The sequence below is a fragment of the Salvelinus fontinalis genome, chromosome 9 (genome assembly GCF_029448725.1).
Source record: "Salvelinus fontinalis isolate EN_2023a chromosome 9, ASM2944872v1, whole genome shotgun sequence".
Classification (NCBI taxonomy): domain Eukaryota; kingdom Metazoa; phylum Chordata; class Actinopteri; order Salmoniformes; family Salmonidae; genus Salvelinus; species Salvelinus fontinalis.
Window position 1 is genome coordinate 13,840,882 of NC_074673.1, and position 19,611 is coordinate 13,860,492.

The 19,611-nt window shown below is 45.4% G+C and overlaps 1 pseudogene; it reads right to left on the reverse strand.

Moving 5' to 3' along the window:
• LOC129862952 (cortactin-binding protein 2-like) overlaps window positions 1–19,611 on the reverse strand; it is a 120,945-nt pseudogene that overhangs the window by 93,894 nt on the left and 7,440 nt on the right.

The following is a 19,611-nucleotide window of genomic DNA, read 5'->3' on the forward strand; positions in this document are numbered from 1 at the left end:
AGTACATTTGATCAATTACATTTAATTTTGATACTTAAGTATATTTAAAACCAAATGCTTTTAGATTTTTACTCAAGTAGTCACTGGATGACTCACTTTGACTTGAGTCATTTTTTATGAACATATCTTTACTTTTGACAATTGGGTACTTTTCCCACCACTGTACAGGTGCATGATAATGGTCTATTCTAAATCAAAACATAATAACTTCTTAAAATGAAGCACATTAATCTGCTTTACAAGGTGTGTAGAGCCTAACTGGCATATATAAGCAGCGCCAGAGTTTCAAGTTTGGGAAAGATAATTTTCACCATAAAAATGCACCTTTATAATAAAAGCATTACTTGCATAATTGCATTTGAGGTCACTTTTGATAATGGTGTTTTCCCAATAATGGAATATTCACGCTTATAGCCTACTGCCGTGTGCGCATTGCTGCGCATATAATATGAAGAAATAGCCGAATAGTTTATCGCCATTTTAAGCTAAACGTTCTGATCTGTTGCGTCAGCCCCATTGAAAAAAAAGTGGTTTTGATGCTAGTGGTTTTGATGCTAGTGGTTGTATTAATTTGAGTTATATCGCATCCCACAACTGTCCCAGACTATGTTTGGAATATTTATTTCTCGCACAGAATAGGTCTTCTTTTGTACTATGGGGGATAGTAGATTGACATAGGCTAATGCTTTTGTTGTTCGTTAGACCTACTCATCTTGTTGGCTGACGAAAAGTAAACGTGGACAGTTGTTCTAATATCTTCAATATGCACCTCGGAATTGGATAAGAACAAGCGCAGTTGTGTCCATGATGTGCCTGTCTTCACTTGTAGCCTGTGAGAAAGACCTGATCAGGTGATGGAGAGCTGTGTGAGTGAGAGACGCTTCGGATTAAGCAGCACGCTCAGGGAGAAGGGCACAATGCAGCACTCCAGGCTGCAAAAGACATGGATTTTTTAAGGGTGCATTACGGCCATAAAGGGGATGCCGCCGTGAAATTCGAGGCATTATAGGCTTGTAAAATTGTGAATGAGAGACTATTGGAGTGTGTACAGCCTGCACCAAAAAACAAAGCAGAACGCCTTTCAAGTGACTTTTTTCAAATCATCATTAGAGCCTCATCATACAGCCTTACAATGTATTAAACATCTAAACATATAGCCCAACGTTTGTAGAACAACTAAAGTTACATTAATAACTGTAAATTCAGCATATAGTACTACCTATTTCTTAGTTAACCGCTCAAACAAATTGTTTGGAGAAAATATTTATATTTTATTTAGCTTTGTTCAATTGTATTCTTCATACTGTAATAATGCCATGGAATTCTAAGCAAATCTTGTCTGCTAAATGAACTAGTGTTGCTCACAGCCATTTGGCATAGCCACATCAGGACCTAATATAAGGACAACTCAGAGTATGCTATTCTTTTCTTCTGAAATAGACTACATTTTCCTCATGTCTTGCTTCTTTAGACCTGTCTAAAATAAATCATGTATTTATTGTGAAGGTGTAGGCTATATTACATGGATTTATTCATGTGTTTATGGTAATTAACGATCAGTTACCGTGAGACCGACAGTTATTTGCTTGACAATTAATGGCTGACGAAATGTTGTGACCGCCACAGCCCTACATGTTACCAGACTAATAAACCATATGCAGCGAGTGCATGGTAGGTAGGGCCTGCTGACCATGGCCTGGAGTCTGCACAGTGGACATTTAATCATGCAGCTTGCTCCTCTAGCCTCGCTCCCCACAGAAACTCTTACCACAGGTTCCAATAAAATGAGACCACGCTGTAACAACCCCAAAGAGCTCGTCATCCTTTAAACAACAAGCTCCATTCAGATTGAATTAAAGTCCCCTGCCTGCCTGGGAATACTGCCACCAATTGAAACCCATCAAATGAGGAGGGATTGAGGAAGGCAGTAAAGGCACCAGGTGGCCATAAACTGGATCAGTTGGATGGTTAAATAATGTTGGGATTTATTTTCCAATAGGAAGTGGTATGGAACAGATGAGGCCCTGCAAAGGGAAGGAAAGTCTATGTTACATTAAAGTAACTTTAAAGATGCACTATGCTGAAATTGATCTTCCATTTCCTGGTTGCTAAAATATGAATAGTTCGCATAATTTCAGTTTATGTGACAAAACAAGCAATATATAGTGTAGAGAATCATTGTACCATCTAAACCACTGTGAAATATCTTTCCATAAACCAAAAAATTGTGTTTTCAGCTGTTTGAAGATGGTGTACAAAACCGAAAGTAAAAGATGCAAAAACAAAACTTATGAACGGGAAGCATAGAAATAGCGCACATAGAATCGATCTACCGTGTCTTAGACTTGCTTTCAATGAGAATGACAGATCTATAACTCACATTTCTATGTGAATTTGTTTGGGTCGCCCAAAAAGTTACATATTGCAGCTTTAATCTGATTATTTAAAAGGGCGTTAAACTGTTTTGACATTTTACTATGAGAGATACATAGTGAGGGATGCAGGGTGACACCTTCGCTCCATCCCAACACCAACACACCCAATTAAAAGTGTGACACCAAGAAGGCCTCTCGAAGACCGGAGCTACTGAACTTTGGAGCTCCTCTGTGGGGGTGCAGCAGTTGAGAGGAGAGGAGCAGGTCCTCTGTGGGGGTGCAGCAGTTGAGAGGAGAGGAGCAGGTCCTCTGTGGGGATGCAGCAGTTAAGAGGAGAGGAGCAGGTCCTCTGTGGGGTCTGGGTCACATTTAGGTGTGTATCTAAATGGAAGCAGCCCTGTGTCGCCTGACATAATCATTCATTCAATTGTAATGAAATGATGGAATTTAATCTCACGCACCATACAGTGTAAAGCGGATAATTGAGCTCAGTGGCAGTCACACACACATGCAAGAACACACACAGTGACTGGCAGGCCTTTCTCTTCACACACAGATGTCCAGTCATTGATCTGGAACCATGGCACTGCTCTTCAGGAAGAGATGATAACAGATCTCTCTCTCTCTCTCTCTCTCTCTCTCTCTCTCTCTCTCTCTCTCTCTCTCTCTCTCTCTCTCTCTCTCTCTCTCTCTCTCTCTCTCTCTCTCTCTCTCTCTCTCTCTCTCTCACTGCCTCTCTCTGTCTCTCACTGCCTCTCACTGTCTGTCTGTCTGTCTGTCTGTCTGTCTGTCTGTGTGACTGTCTGTCTGTCTGTCTGTCTGTCTCTCTCTCTCTCTCTTAATGTCTCTCTCTGTTACTCACTCTTGCTCTCACTGTCTCTCTCTCACTGTCTCTCTCACTGTCTCTCTCTCTGTCTCTCTCTTACTGTCTATCTTTCCCTCTCTCTCTGGTCATCAGGCCTCGTATCCATGACAACAGTGAAAGCTTGGTGACGTAATATCAACAGCTCTCAGCTGCTCCTCTCATTCTGTCATGAGCAACAAACTCCACCGCAAAACACCCACAGTGAATTAACAGTCTGCTAGTGTGTGGTCAATTTCCTGCTACCGCTAAAAAGCGTCCGTTGCGCTGTGCACACATACTATAGAGCTCAGCTCAACATACCATACTGTGCGTGCATGCTTGGGCATTACAGGCAATAGCCCTGTGCATATGTGTGACAGTTTGCATGACGTGATATAGTGATTCCATAGTGTGATGTTATAGTGATGTTATAGAGTGACGTTATAGAGAGATGTTATAGTGACGTTACAGAGTGACGGTATAGAGAGATGGTATAGAGTGATGTTATAGTGATGTTATAGAGTGATGTTATAGTGATGTTATAGTGACATTATAGAGAGATGTTATAGTGACGTTACAGAGTGACGTTATAGAGAGATGGTATAGAGTGATGTTACAGAGTGACGGTATAGAGAGATGGTATAGAGTGATGTTATAGTGATGTTATAGAGTGATGTTATAGTGATGTTATAGTGACGTTATAGAGAGATGTTATAGTGACGTTACAGAGTGACGTTATAGAGAGATGGTATAGAGTGATGTTATAGTGATGTTATAGAGTGATGTTATAGACAGATGTTACAGAGTGATGTTACAGAATGATGTTATAGAGAGATGTTATAGTGACGTTACAGAGTGATGTTATAGAGTGACGTTATAGAATGATGTTATAGAGAGATGTTATAAAGTGACGTTATAGAGAGATGTTATAGACAGATGTTACAGAGTGATGTTACAGAATGATGTTATAGAGAGATGTTATAGTGACGTTACAGAGTGATGTTATAGAGTGACGTTATAGAATGATGTTATAGAGAGATGTTATAAAGTGACGTTATAGAGTAATGTTATAGACAGATGTTACAGAGTGATGTTACAGAATGATGTTACAGAGTGATGTTACAGAATGATGTTAAAGAGTGATGTCATAGAGTGATGTTATAGGGAGATGTTATAGTGATGTTATAGAGTGACGTTATAGAGTGACATTATAGAGTGACGATATAGAGTGACGATATAGAGTGACATTATAGAGTGACGATATAGAGTGACGTTATAGAGTGACGATATAGAGTGACGTTATAGAGTGACGATATAGAGTGACATTATAGAGTGACGATATAGAGTGACGTTATAGAGTGACGATATAGAGTGACGTTATAGAGTGATGTTATAGATGACGCCTGATGCTTAATAGACATCAAACAGGCCTGCAATGTGTCATCCTGCCAATTACCACAGAGAGAGAGAGATGTGAGCGAGATGGATAGAAAGTGGAAGAGAGAGGAGAGGGAGATGGATAGAAAGTGGAAGAGAGAGGAGAGGGAGATGGATAGAAAGTGGAAGGGAGAGGGGAGGGAGATGGATAGAAAGTGGAAGAGAGATGGGAGGGAGATGGATAGAAAGTGGAAGAGAGAGGGGAGGGAGATGGATAGAAAGTGGAAGAGAGAGGAAGAGAGAGGGGAGGGAGATGGATAGAAAGTGGAAGAGAGAGGAGAGGGAGATGGATAGAAAGTGGAAGAGAGGGGAGAGGGAGATGGATAGAAAGTGGAAGGGAGAGGGGAGGGAGATTGATAGAAAGTGGAAGAGAGAGGAGAGGGAGATGGACAGAAAGTGGAAGAGAGAGGAGAGGGAGATGGATAGAAAGTGGAAGAGAGCGGGGAGGGAGATGGATAGAAAGTGGAAGAGAGAGGGGAGGGAGATGGATAGAAAGTGGAAGAGAGAGGAGAGGGAGATGGATAGAAAGTGGAAGAGAGAGCAGAGGGAGATGGATAGAAAGTGGAAGGGAGAGGGGAGGGAGATTGATAGAAAGTGGAAGAGAGAGGAGAGGGAGATGGATAGAAAGTGGAAGAGAGAGGAGAGGGAGATGGATAGAAAGTGGAAGAGAGAGGAGAGGGAGATGGATAGAAAGTGGAAGGGAGAGGGGAGGGAGATTGATAGAAAGTGGAAGAGAGAGGAGAGGGAGATTGATAGAAAGTGGAAGAGAGAGGAGAGGGAGATGGATAGAAAGTGGAAGAGAGAGGAGAGGGAGATGGATAGAAAGTGGAAGAGAGAGGAGAGGGAGATGGATAGAAAGTGGAAGAGAGAGGAGAGGGAGATGGATAGAAAGTGGAAGGGAGAGGAGAGGGAGATTGATAGAAAGTGGAAGGGAGAGGAGAGGGAGATGGATAGAAAGTGGAAGAGAGAGGGGAGGGAGATGGATAGAAAGTGGAAGAGAGAGGAGAGGGAGATGGATAGAAAGTGGAAGAGAGAGGGGAGGGAGATGGATAGAAAGTGGAAGAGAGAGAAGAGGGAGATGATAGAAAGTGGAAGAGAGAGGAGAGGGAGATGGATAGAAAGTGGAAGGGAGAGGAGAGGGAGATTGATAGAAAGTGGAAGAGAGAGGGGAGGGAGATGGATAGAAAGTGGAAGAGAGAGGGGAGGGAGATGGACATGATAAACGACACAAACAGACAGATGAGAGACCGCCTGGCCACGCCCGCCTGCCTCTCTTGGACATGCTCTCTCAACTCCATGGTCTCCAGAGACTAACCTGTCTCTCAGCCTTAACCTGTCTCTCAGCCTGACAGGGCTTCAAATCCTCCCCCCTATCACAGTCAGAATAAATAAGCCCCCGAGGGACGTGGAGTGACGGGTGATCCCACTTCCTCTGATGTGGGGGGAGCTGGTACAATGAGTAGTCGGCTATTCAAAAGCTTTTACGATCAGAAGAGGCGATGTCAGTCAGCACTCAGCAGGGGTGTAACACCATCCAAAAATCTTCATGAGGGCTCTGTTGCTAGGCAGTAGGGGGGTCTGGTTGCTATGCAGACAGCAGAGTCGGGTGGTTGGATGGTTGGATGCTAATTTGCTAATGTGTGGCGGAGAGAGGAGGGTTAAAATAACTTAAGACCAGGTTAGACCTGCCGCTGTAGACACCCAGTCTGTCCATAAAGAGAGAGAGAGAGGAATTGTGGGAACAATTCCCAGCAACAGGCCTTAAATAGCAGAGATCATTAGATATAATGTGACACAAGAAACCATAGTTGCTTGGGGCATCCTGTTATTCCATACATAAAAGCTGACTACTCAATGGCTTAAGGATAAGGGTACCAAAGCATCTCCATCATACAGGAGATCACATGCAGCTCTGTTGTTGAGAGCAAGGTTACGTCATGACCATGAACCAACCAAGTCAGCAGTGGGCAGAATGAATATAGGCCTAGGCTGCTGTACCCGTGCCCTGTTGGAATAGTTAGCCTGTAAAGATTATCTGTGAGATAATCACTGATCTAAGCGGATTGCATGGGTCAAATCAAGTACTCAACCATACAGTTTTCACCCTTCCAGTCGTTACTGATCAGTAAAGTAAGTAACACAGGGAGGACTCTAAAATGATTCTAAGGAAATGTGTTGGATTAATGTCGTTTTTGGTCACTGGCTGACATGCCGATGGAAGATGTCCAATGCAACTAAGACAGTTCAGATGTGCGAGTGCCTTTTAAACATCTTAACAAAATGTATCCAGTCTTCGATCAAGTGGTTGAACAGTTCCTACTCTACTTTTGGACAAAACTCTGGTTGTTGACAGCTGATCACTGACAGACTGAGCCTCAGCCACCATAAGAATGGGAGGGCTATGCTGCTGCTGTACTTATCATGTGACTGGTCTCGTTTGGATAATCTGTTTACGGCCCCTTCTATTCTCCGGGGTGAAACCTGATAGCCTGGCTCAGCCAGCTTTAGCCACACGCTAATTAATCGACACCACCAAAGCCTATTAATAACGCCCAAGTGCCACAAACAAACTCAGATACCACTGTAATCTGTCTGGACAACATTTCAGAGGTCTGTACGAAATGTGTGACGATATTAGAGAGAGTGGGTGTAGGTTTGGGTCGTCTGGTGTACTGCAGCGTAGTTGGAAGAGAAGTATTGTCTATGTGTCTGATATCCATGGTGCTAGTCCGCAGCCAGCTGCTCTCCAGATGAAGCTTTTTTACGCTGTTCGTTCTGGCGATTTGAGGGGTTTTGTTATCCTGATCCTCTCTGGCACACCATCCATCCTGCTTGAACAGAGGAAGTGGGCCTCTCTCTCTCCCATATCCCCTCCCTTTTAGCATATTTTTCTTCTCTCTCTCTCTCTCTCTCTTTCTCTCTCAATTAAATTCAATTTAAGGGCTTTATTGGCATAGAAAACATATGTTAAATTTGCCAAAGTAGATAATAACTAAAAGTGAAATAAACAACACAAATGTACAGTAAACATTACACTCACAGAAGTTCCAAAAGAATAAAGACATAAAATGTCATTATGTGTATATATACAGTGTTGTAAGGATGTGCAAATAGTTAAAGTACAAAATGGAAAATAAATAAACAGAAATATGGGCTGTATTTACAATGGTGTTTGTTCTTCACTGGTTGCCCTTTTCTTGTGGCAACAGGTCACAAATCGTACTGCTGTGATCAGGGAAAGGGGGATACCTAGTCAGTTGTATAGGGTAAGGGGGATACCTAGTCAGTTGTATAGGGTAAGGGGGATACCTAGTCAGTTGTATAGGGAAAGGGGGATACCTAGTCAGTTGTGTAGGGAAAGGGGGATACCTAGTCAGTTGTATAGGGAAAGGGGGATACCTAGTCAGTTGTATAGGGAAAGGGGGATACCTAGTCAGTTGTATAGGGAAAGGGGGATACCTAGTCAGTTGTATAGGGAAAGGGGTATACCTAGTCAGTTGTATAGGGAAAGGGGGATACCTAGTCAGTTGTATAGGGAAAGGGGGGGGGGGGGGGTACCTAGTCAGTTGCACAACTGAATGCATTCAAAAAAACGTGTCTTCCGCATTTAACCCAACGCCTCTGAATCAGAGAAATGCGCTGCTTTAATCAACGTCATCAGCACAGTTGTTGTTAGGGGTTAACCTCCTTGCTCAAGAGAAGAATGGATTTTTCCACCTTGCCGGCTCAGCGATTCAAACCAGCGACCTTTCGGTTACTGGCCCACCGATGCTAACCGCTAAGCTACCTTATCTCAGGGAGAACACCAGGGTCTTTGTGTTTGGTACAGTCAAAACGGCAGTAACGAGGGCTTTTTTTTAGCAAGATGCCCGAGAGAGAGAGAGAGAGAGAGAGAGAGAGAGAGAGAGAGAGAGAGAGAGAGAGAGAGAGAGAGAGAGAGAGAGAGAGAGAGAGAGAGAGAGAGAGAGAGAGAGAGAGAGAGAGAGAGAGAGAGAGAGAGAGAGAGAGAGAGAGAGAGCACTACTACTGTTATTATTGCTGTTGGTCCCACCATTTATTTATATATAAATATATATATATTTTGTATATATATACATATATATTTGATTTTTATTTTTCGATATGTATACTTTGACAATGTAAGTAATAACGAACCTACCATGTCAATAAAGTCAATTGAATTGAATTGAATTGAGAGAGAGAGAGAGAGAGAGAGAGAGAGAGAGAGAGAGAGAGAGAGAGAGAGAGAGAGAGAGAGAGAGAGAGAGAGAGAGAGAGAGAGAGAGAGAGAGAGAGAGAGAGAGAGAGAGAGAGAGAGAGAGAGAGAGAGAGAGAGAGAGAGAGAGAGAGAGAGAGAGAGCCATAAGTTGAGGGCCAGTGTCTGACAGACCAATCAACCTGCACATGTGTTATTGCACATGTTATTGTTGAATGAATGGTTATTTTGACCCATGGTTATTGTTACTGTTACTGGTTACTGTTGTCCCGTAATTTTGATTCTCATTTTTATATTGTAAATATCCAAAATAAGCTGTGGCAATATGTACATTGTTACGTCATGCCAATAAAGCAAATGGAATTGAATTGATAGTGAGAGAGAGCGAGAAAGCGAGAGAGAGAATGAAAGGGAAAGGGAGAGAGAGAGAATGAAAGGGATAGGGAGAGAGAGAGAGAGAGAGAGAGAGAGAGAGAGAGAGAGAGAGAGAGAGAGAGAGAGAATGAAAGGGATAGGGAGAGAGAGAGAGCGAGAGAGAGAGAGAATGAAAGGGACAGGGAGAGAAAAAGAGGGAATGAGAGATGGGTGTAGTATAATGTAGATCCAAACCAAGCACAGCTGCACAGCCTCTAAGGCAGGTTTTCCCAACTGGCGGCCTGCGGGCGGAAACTTGGCCCCCCAAGTTTTCTGAGCAAAACAAAATGTAATTGTTGGGCATAAAAGACTGTCAAAACACCAGGAAATCTGTTCCCAAGTATTCACCAGCATTATAGAGAGACGTGTGATCGTACACAAATAATACAAATGTATAATAATTGATTGGATTTATTTAGCACTTTTCTACCAACTGAGTCACTCAAAGCTCTTTAGGGGGAAACTCAGCTGCTCCACCACCAATGAGCTGCACCTTGGTGATGCACGGAGACTTTTCTGTGCCACAACACTCACCACACATCAGCTATGGAGAGGTGAGGAGTGATGTATGCCAATTAGGAATGAGGGGGATGATTAGATGGCCGTGATGGAATGTGGCCAGGTTGGGAATTGAGCCAGGACACCGGGGTGAACACCCCTACTCCTATAATAAGCGCCATGGCATTTTGAATGACCACAGAGATAGGAAACCCGTTTTAACGTCCCATCCGAAAGACGGCACCCTACGCAGGACAATATTCTCAAATGTAATCAAGGTTTGAAATTAGTATGTTTTAGTCAAATATTATATATTTAGGCTTCTTGTGGTCAATTGGCACAAGAAGCCTGGCCCCCCGACCATCTGCTCAATAAAAAATTGCCCCATGGCTGAATCTAGTTGATGATCCCTGCTCTAAGGCCAAGCAAGGAGAAGAAAAACAGAAAACACTGTTCAATGCCAGTCAGGTCGATAAGGACAAAAACGGACTATATCAAAGAAAAACGGCAATATCTACAAGCACATTTTTAGAGAATAGAGAACAATGAGCAGATTTCAATGTAATGTTCCAGAGGCTAAGAGAAAACAGAGAGATTGGCCTCTATCCTGTCTACAGCCCTGGTCTCAGAACTACTCAACTATCCCACATTAAGAAACCTATTAAAAAGTTTAAGAGGACAAGACAGCTCAAAGTGGAGTACTAGGCAAAACACACTGGTGCTGATTCTGACCTAAATACAGCAGAGAGAGAGAGAGATGAAAAGACAGCGAGAGGGGGAGAGATAGAGAGAGAGAGAGAGGAAAAGACAGCGAGAGGGGGAGAGATAGAGAGAGAGAGCGAGAGAGAGCGACCGAGAGAGAGCGAGAGAGAGAGAGTGTGAGAGAGAGAGGGAGAGAGGAGGAGAGAGAGAGTGAGAGAGAGCGAGAGAGGGAAAGAGAGAGAGTTAGACAGAGAGCGCGTGAGAGAGAGAGCAAGAGAGACAGAGCGAGAGAGAGCGAGAGAGAGAGAGAGCAAGAGCGAGAGAGCGAGAGAGTGAGAGAGAGAGAGAGAGAGAGAGAGAGAGAGAGCAAGAGCGAGAGAGCGAGAGAGAGAGAGAGAGAAAGAGCGAGAGAGTGAGAGAGCAAGAGAGCGAGAGAGAGAGCAAAAGCGAGAGAGAGAGAGAGAATGAGCAAGAGCGAGAGAGAGCAAGAGCGAGAGAGAGCAAGAGCGAGAGAGACAGAGCGAGAGAGAGAGAGAGAGAGAGAGAGAGAGAGAGAGAGAGAGAGAGAGAGAGAGAGAGAGAGAGAGAGAGAAAGAAAGAGAGCGAGAGTCTTGAAAGGTTGTTTCAGAAATAACTTGCTACTTAGCCCCGAGGAGGACACCTAGTAACCCCAATGCAAACTGGCTCCACTTTAACCACATCATCAATCACATCTGTACCACAACCTCATCACTCATCCATCCACATACAGTAACCTTGTCATCCACAATGTAAAACCTCATCTGTACCACAACCTCATCCCTCATCCATCCACATACAGTAACCTTGTCATCCACAATGTAAAACCTCATCCGTACCACAACCTCATCCCTCATCCATCCACATACAGTAACCTTGTCATCCATAATGTAAAACCTCATCTGTTCACATAACCTTGTCCACATTATCTACATGCCATGATCTGAAATCTCATCCACATTGAGAACGTAGTGAGTAGCACACCTGCAGGTCTGCTTAGTTCAACACTCATTACATGTTTACTACAGTGGGATGAAACAGCTCACTGAGCTACAAGCCCTGTCTGAGTAATGCCACACGGCCACAATACCATTTCTAGTATAAACATGACAGAACTGTGTTAGAGCCACGTAGTTCAAAACACAGAGAACAGAGTCCAAGACAACAATATGTGTACACAACTATCATCCATATCTCACACAAGTAAACACTGTAGTAGATGCTGAATACAAGTGTGTGTGTGTGTGTGTGTGTGTGTGTGTGTGTGTGTGTGTGTGTGTGTGTGTGTGTGTGTGTGTGTGTGTGTGTGTGTGTGTGTGTGTGTGTGTGTGTGTGTGTGTGTGTGTGTGTGTGTGTGTGATCCAGACTCACCCTCAGGGCTTCTATGACCAGGTCCCGGGCCTCCAGCTCCCCCTCCATGATGCTGAGCAAGGTCAGGAGCTCCGGCTTGCTCAGATTATCCATGTTAAACTCACATTTCTACAACACACACAAATAAATAAATCTTACTTATCACATATTAACAGTGAGAGATGTATTAAAAAATTATTTTGAATTGTAACTGATACACACATTTTTCTCCAGAAAACATTATACTCTCTTCTTAGAAAACACTCATAAATATACATGTTTGTAATCAAATCCAAGGGAAATGACAAACGTTTTGGCAAAGAAGGACATGAAACTTCAGAGCACCAACTTACTGCAAACTGCATCAACAGCAACAAAACAGTAGAGTTAGAAATGTGCATGATGACTAACAACACTCCTCAGATGGGTCTCATTAAGGTTTGTTATAATGAAGCTGAATGTCTGGCTGTACATTGAGGCCATTAAGGTCGAACTACATTTATCCACATCATTAAAAGCTGATTTGGCCATTTGGACCCGCAGGGACAACGGACGGACGAATTGGGAAGGAGGATAGTGGTAATTGTGAGTGACCAGACCACTTTCTGCTTTTGCGTCATCAATCAATTAAAAGCTTTTCCAACCTCTCTGAGAAATGGATGGCTGTACATTCCTGGGTTTACCAGTAGAGTGTTTGGCGAGGAGAGAGAACATTGGAACGGTGGCTGCTCCTGGTTAGTCTACATTCCATGTGTCACGCCCTGACTTTAGTTATATTTGTTTTTGTTTTCTTTATTATTTGGTTAGGTCAGGGTGTCACAAGGGTGGTTTGTTTAGTTTTTGTCTTGTCTACGTGTCGTTTGGAGGTTTAATGTTTTGTTGGCGACATCGTTAATAAAGAAGTATGTACGCTCAAAACGCTGCACCTTGGTCCACTCTTCCTTCAACAGACGATCGTGACAGAACTACCCACCAAAAGAGGACCAAGCAGCGTGGTTACCGGGAGAGTTGGGCATGGGAGGAAATCCTGGACGGAAAGGGACCCTGGGTACAGACAGGAGAATATCGCCGTCCTAAAGAGGAGCTGGAGGCAGCTAAGGCGGAGCGGCGACGCTACGAGGAGGCGTGCACGAGAGGCAGCCCCAGAATTGTTTTTGGGGGGGGGGGGGACACGGGGAGATTAGCGGAGTCGGTTTGACAACCGACGGAGCACCTGCGATGTGTGGACACAGGAGCGGACTGGTGGCGAAGATACGGGAAAAGATGCAAGAGGAAAACGCGACAGGTGAGCTGACAACTTATCATTGTATCATACACCAGGAAGCGTTGTGCGGTAAAGCCTTGAAAATGGAGCATGTAATGAGCATCATCACGCGCACAGTTAACTTTATCAGAGCCAAAGGTTTGAATCACCGCCAGTTCAAGGCATTTCTGACGGAGTTAGAAACGGAGCATGGTGATTTGCCTTATCACACAGAGGTGCGATGGCTAAGCCAGGGAAAGGTGCTTCAAAGATGTTTCGAGCTTCGTGAGGAGATTTGTCTGTTCTTGGACAGCAAAGGGAAAGACACAACACAACTCCGAGACGAAATGTTTCTGTGTGAAATGGCTTTTCTGTGTGACATTACGAGTCATCTGAATGCAATGAACTTGCAGCTGCAGGGTCGGGATCATGTCATCTCTGATATGTACAGTACAGTGAAGGCATTTAAAACCAAACTGACTCTGTGGGAGACGCAGATGCGGAAAGAAAATTTGAGCCACTTTCCCAGCTGCCAGACCATGAAAGAGAAGCTCTCTACCAGTGCGTTCCCGAGCGCACAGTTGGCTGATAAAATAGGTATGCTTGCCGCTGACTTTCGACGCCGATTTGCTGACTTTGAAGCACAAAAAAGCAGGTTGGAACTGCTCGGTAACCCATTTGCTGTTGACGTGGAAAGCTCACCACCAAACCTCCAAATGGAGTTGATTGACCTCCAATGCAATGATGCACTGAGGGCAAAATATGCGGCAGTGGGTGCTGCGGAGTTCGCCCGTTTCCTCCCCGACACAATGCCCCAGCTGCGCATCCAGGCTGCTCAAACGTTGTCTATGTTTGGCAGCACATACCTGTGTGAACAACTGTTTTCTTTGATGAACCTGAACAAAACATCACACAGAAGTCGACTTACTGCTGAACACCTCCACTCAATTCTGAGGATTTCCTCAGCTCAGAGCCTTACCCCGAACATTGATGAACTTGTGGAAAAGATGGGACACCACCAAGTATCACCCTCAACCTCAAACAAGTGAACATTACTGTGCAATCACATATTTAGAGTTTTTACTCAGTTCAAGTTTAAAAGTTAAAGTTTAATATTTGTTTTCACTGCATGTTACTTCTCCTTAAACAAAGTGTTGTTTTTGATTAATAGATTTTTGCACTTTATTTTATTGTATTTCAATCCAATTATATTTTAAAAATATTTCAGTTGAGTGGATGATAGAAAATTGCTATTATTGTTTTTTTCTTTGAAGTAAATTTAGCCCACTTTTGCTAAAATAGAAAATATAGGCTACTGATGGTGCCTTGAATACCGGTTTCTTTCATTTAATGTTCATGTTATGGGGATTTTTATATAAAGGAAATTTGTCTTTTGTGTCTGTTGAAAATTAAAGATTACTGACAGAGCCATAAGAAAATATTGCTTTATTTATCTGATCATATTGGAATATATTTGTTAGGTTTTCAGTAGGTTCAATTAGGTTCACTAGACTATATGCATAATTTAAAAAAATTTCAATGAACATTCGAACAGTCCGGCCCTCGGCTTGTAGCAAAATTTTTTATTTGGCCCTCCGTCCATTTGACTTTGACACCCCTGGTCTAGGGGAATGTAGGTTTATGGTGGCCTGAATTGGTTCCCAATCAGAGACAGCTGTTTATCGTTGTCTCTGATTGGGAATCCTATTTAGGTTGCCATTTTTCCATTTTGGTTTTGTGGATAGTTGTCCATGTTTAGTTGCCTGTGAGCACTACGTTGGCGTCACGTTTTGTTTGGATGTTTATTGTTTTGTTGGCGACATCGTTAATAAAGAAGTATGTACGCTTACAACGCTGCGCCTTGGTCCACTCTTCCTTCAACAGACGATCGTGACACCATGATAGAGACGACAGTATCAAACTGACTGACAGATGACAGACTGACGACTCGTTGTTCTGATTGAATAAGACTAACTTGTCTGTCATCCTCCTTGCACAATTTAAGATGATATTGGGAGCTTAACTAAATTCATATAGGTGTACAATGAAAATGATGCAACCTCACAGGCTGAGAGATGCACTGAGATAAGATTGGAGGTGATAAAGTTACTTGGCAAGAACATCTGCAGAGAAACCCTCTCTTATAGCACTAGATACAGGGGTGGGCAACTCCAGTCCTCGAGGGCCTGATTGGTGTCACAGTTTTACCCCAGCTAACACACCTGACTCCAATAATCACCTAATCATGATCTTCAGTTTAGAATGCAATTTGATTAATCAGCTGTGTTTGCTAGGGATGGAGATAGAAGAACATCCAATTCCATTTTTCATTCTAATTTCTTTCAGCTGAGCTTTTGTTTTTGCACAGCTATTTGTTCAATGAAACAATAAACGGAAATAAAATCTGGAGAGGGAGGGAGAGACGAACTCCTAGCCTCTAGTCACAAGCATTCTATTTTATCTCTGCTAAGGTAGATGTGTTTGTACCTGTTCAATATGGTGACATTCAATCACCCTGCCACAGATACGTGATTGTCTATCATAATTCTGAATCCCTGCCAATGTTTCTCCATGTTCATCATCGATCCAGCAGCCTCCTTCATAAAGATCCATTAAATCACAGACAGAATATATAACCTATGAAACCAGCCTGGTCTTTCAGCAGGCTGCTGGAGTTCAAAGTGTTACTAAATACTAGGCGTTCAAATACTGTGTCTGGATGACAAGACATCGTAAGACTCTAATGGCTTGAGATACCGGTATGTCAACTTTTGTGTAAATTATAGGCCAAAAATTGATACAGGTTTTATTTAGTCTAATATAGATCTGTAAAATAATTTTAGTCGTGCAAGCAAGTAAACCAGTAAGATTGAAACCCTTAGAAAGTATGGCAATCTATTTCCTTCAGAACAGCCCCAACCAAGCCAGGATGGAGTTAAAAGTGAAGAATCCAGCGATTGATTCACTCTGTTTCAAGCTTTCAATTTAATTCCCAACCCCTACGCACCATTCTCCCCATGCTGTGCTGCTGCCAGTGAGCCATTTGGAGAATTGGAAGTCTTCGAAGGCTTGCATGACACTATCCCAACCAAAGCCTGTACGGGCTTCTGTCATGTGGGCCTCCGGTCTTCGTCAATGTACTCGGGTGGCATTTCTCCCTCCTGCATTTCTGCACAGTGAGCAGGTGAGGGAAGCTAAGGCTAATTTGTTCCAAGACCCGTGAGTTAAGTTCCAAAGGGTAGCCTATTCCCTATATAGTGCACTACTTTTGACCAGAGCCCTAGTAGTTCACTACATAAGGAATAGGGGGTCATTTGGGAAGCAGACGTGGTGTGCTGTGCTGCCTGCAAAGGGCAGGAGCCTGGCTAGTATTCAGCTAACTCCTCACTGTACTGGTGTTAATCAGGACTATGTCACTTCCCATTGGGACACACTGAAGACCAGCTTAAAGCTTTAAGGCCTCAAGTGTTTTTGTTACATTGGAAAATGTTACTGCATATGCTTAGAAACTAGGGCTGTGACGATACCAGTATCGCTGGCCAGTGTGGCCCTACCACCACCATTCATCAACCTCTGACCCCTCTCTAAACCAAGTGAACCGGTCCTCAAGGGCCCTTCAGAAAAGAAACTCCCTGACCGAGGGCCAACAAAAGAGGGTGTCACGCCCTGGCCTTAGTATTCTTTGTTTTCTTTATTATTTTAGTTAGGTCAGGGTGTGACATGGGGAATGTTTGTGTTTTGTTGGTTTTGGGTGTTTCTATGGTAAAGGGGTTGTTGGGTGTAGTATATGGGTTTGTGTTGAGTTCATGTGTCTAGCGTTGTCTATGTATGTTTAGTTGTCTAGGAGAGTCTATGGTTACCTGAATGAGTTCCCAATTAGAGACAGCTGATTTCGGTTGTCTCTGATTGGGAGCCTTATTTAGGGTAGCCATAGGCTTTCATTTGTTGTGAGTAGTTGTCTATGTGATACGTTTGTAGCCTGTGTGTGCACATCGTTGTTTAGCTTCACGATCGTTTTCTTGTTTTGTTTAGTTCGTAAGTGTGTTTGTTTCGTTTGCCTTCTTCGTCAATAAAAGGAGATGGCTTATTTTCCTAAAGCTGCGTTTTGGTCCGTCAATCCTCCACACGATCGTGACAGAACTACTCACCATTACAGGACCAAGCGGTATGGAAAGCTGCAACAGGACCCACCTACACAGGATTCGTGGACATGGGAGGAGATACTGGATGGTAAGGGGCCGTGGGCACAACCGGGAGAATATCGCCTTCCTCGTGAAGAGCTGGAGGCAGCTAAAGCCGAGAGGAGGCGATATGAGGAGGCAGCACGGAGACAAGGCTGGAAGCCCGTGAGTACAACCCAAAAATTTCTTGGGGGGGGCCTTAAAGGGAGTGTGGCGAAGTCAGGTAGGAAACCTGCGCCTACTCCCTGCACTTACCGTGGAGAGCGAGAGTACGGGCAGACACCGTGTTACGCAGTAGAGCGCACGGTGTCTCCTGTACGCGTGCATAGCCCGGTTCGGTACATTTCAGCTCCACGTATCGGCTGGGCTAGACTGAGCGTTGAGCGTCATGTCATGAAGCCGGCCCAACGCATCTGGTCACCAGTGCGTCTCCTCGGGCCGGCGTACATGGCACCAGCCTTACGCATGGTGTCCCCGGTTCGCCTACATAGGCCGGTGCGGGTTATTCCACCTCCCCGCACTGGTCAGGCGACGGGGAGCATACAACCAGGTAAGGTTGGGCAGGCTCGGCGCTCAAGGGAGCCAGTACGCCTGCACGGTCCGGTATTTCCGGCGCCACCTCCCCACCCCAACCCAGTACCACCAGTGCCTCCTCCACGCACTAGCCATATGGTGCGTGTCTCCAGCCCTTTACCACCAGTGCCTAAACCACGCACCAAGCCTCCTGTGTGTCCCCAGAGTCCTGTGCGTCCTGTTGCTGCTCCCCGCACTAGCCCTGAGATGCGTGTCCCCAGCCCGGTGCCACCAGTCCCGGCACCACGCACCAGGCCTACAGTGCGCCTCAGCCGGCAGGAGTCTGCCGTCTGCACAGCGATGCCTGAACTGCCCGTCTGCCAAGCGCCATCTGAGCCATCCGTCTCCCCAGCGCCATCTGAGCCATCCGTCTCCCCAGCGCCATCTGAGCCATCCGTCTCCCCAGCGCCGTCTGAGCCATCCGTCTGCCATGAGCCTGCAAAGCCGCCCGTCTGCCATGAGCCTGCAAAGCCGCCCGTCTGCCATGAGCCTACAGAGCCGTCCGCCAGACAGGAGCCGCTAGAGCCGTCCGCCAGACAGGAGCCGCTAGAGCCGCCCGCCAGACAGGAGCCGCTAGAGCCGCCAACCAGACAGGATCTGCCAGAGCCGCCAACCAGACAGGATCTGCCAGAGCCGCCAACCAGACAGGATCTGCCAGAGCCGCCAACCAGACAGGATCTGCCAGAGCCGCCAACCAGACAGGATCTGCCAGAGCCGCCAACCAGACAGGATCTGCCAGAGCAGTCAGCTAGCCATGAGCAGCCAGATCCGTCAGCTAGCCATGAGCAGCCAGATCCGTCAGCCAGCCATGAGCAGCCAGATCCGTCAGCCAGCCATGAGCAGCCAGATCCGTCAGCCAGCCATGAGCAGCCAGATCCGTCAGCCAGCCATGAGCAGCCAGATCCGTCAGCCAGCCATGAGCAGCCAGATCCGTCAGTTAGCCATGAGCAGCCAGATCCGTCAGTTAGCCATGAGCAGCCAGATCCGTCAGCTAGCCATGAGCAGCCAGATCCGTCAGCTAGCCATGAGCAGCCAGATCCGTCAGCTAGCCATGAGCAGCCAGATCCGTCAGCTAGCCATGAGCAGCCAGATCCGTCAGCTAGCCATGAGCAGCCAGATCCGTCAGCCAGCCATGAGCAGCCAGATCCGTCAGCCAGCCATGGGCCGTCCCTCAGTCCGGAGCTGCAGTCCCTCAGTCCGGAGCTGCAGTCCCTCAGTCCGGAGCTGCCGTTCCTCAGTCCGGAGCTGTCGTTCCTCAGTCCGGAGCTGCCCCTTATCCTGGTGCTGCCCCTTATCCTGGTGCTGTCCCTTACCCTGGTACTGCCCCTTAGTTCGGAGCTGCCCCTGACCTTGGTACTGACCCTTACCCTGGTACTGCCCCTTAGTCCGGAGCTGCCCCTTAGTCCGGAACTGCCCCTTAATGCAGTGGGGTTAATGTGGAGGGGGGTCATTTGGAGGAAGTTAAGGAGGCGGTTAGGGACTGTGGTGACGTGGGGACCACGACCAGAGCCGGAGCCGCCACCGTGGATGGAAGCCCACCCAGACCCTCCCCTAGACTGGTTAATGGTGCGCCCGGAGTTCGCACCTTAAGGGGGGGTTATGTCACGCCCTGGCCTTAGTATTCTTTGTTTTCTTTATTATTTTAGTTAGGTCAGGGTGTGACATGGGGAATGTTTGTGTTTTGTTGGTTTTGGGTGTTTCTATGGTAAAGGGGTTGTTGGGTGTAGTATATGGGTTTGTGTTGAGTTCATGTGTCTAGC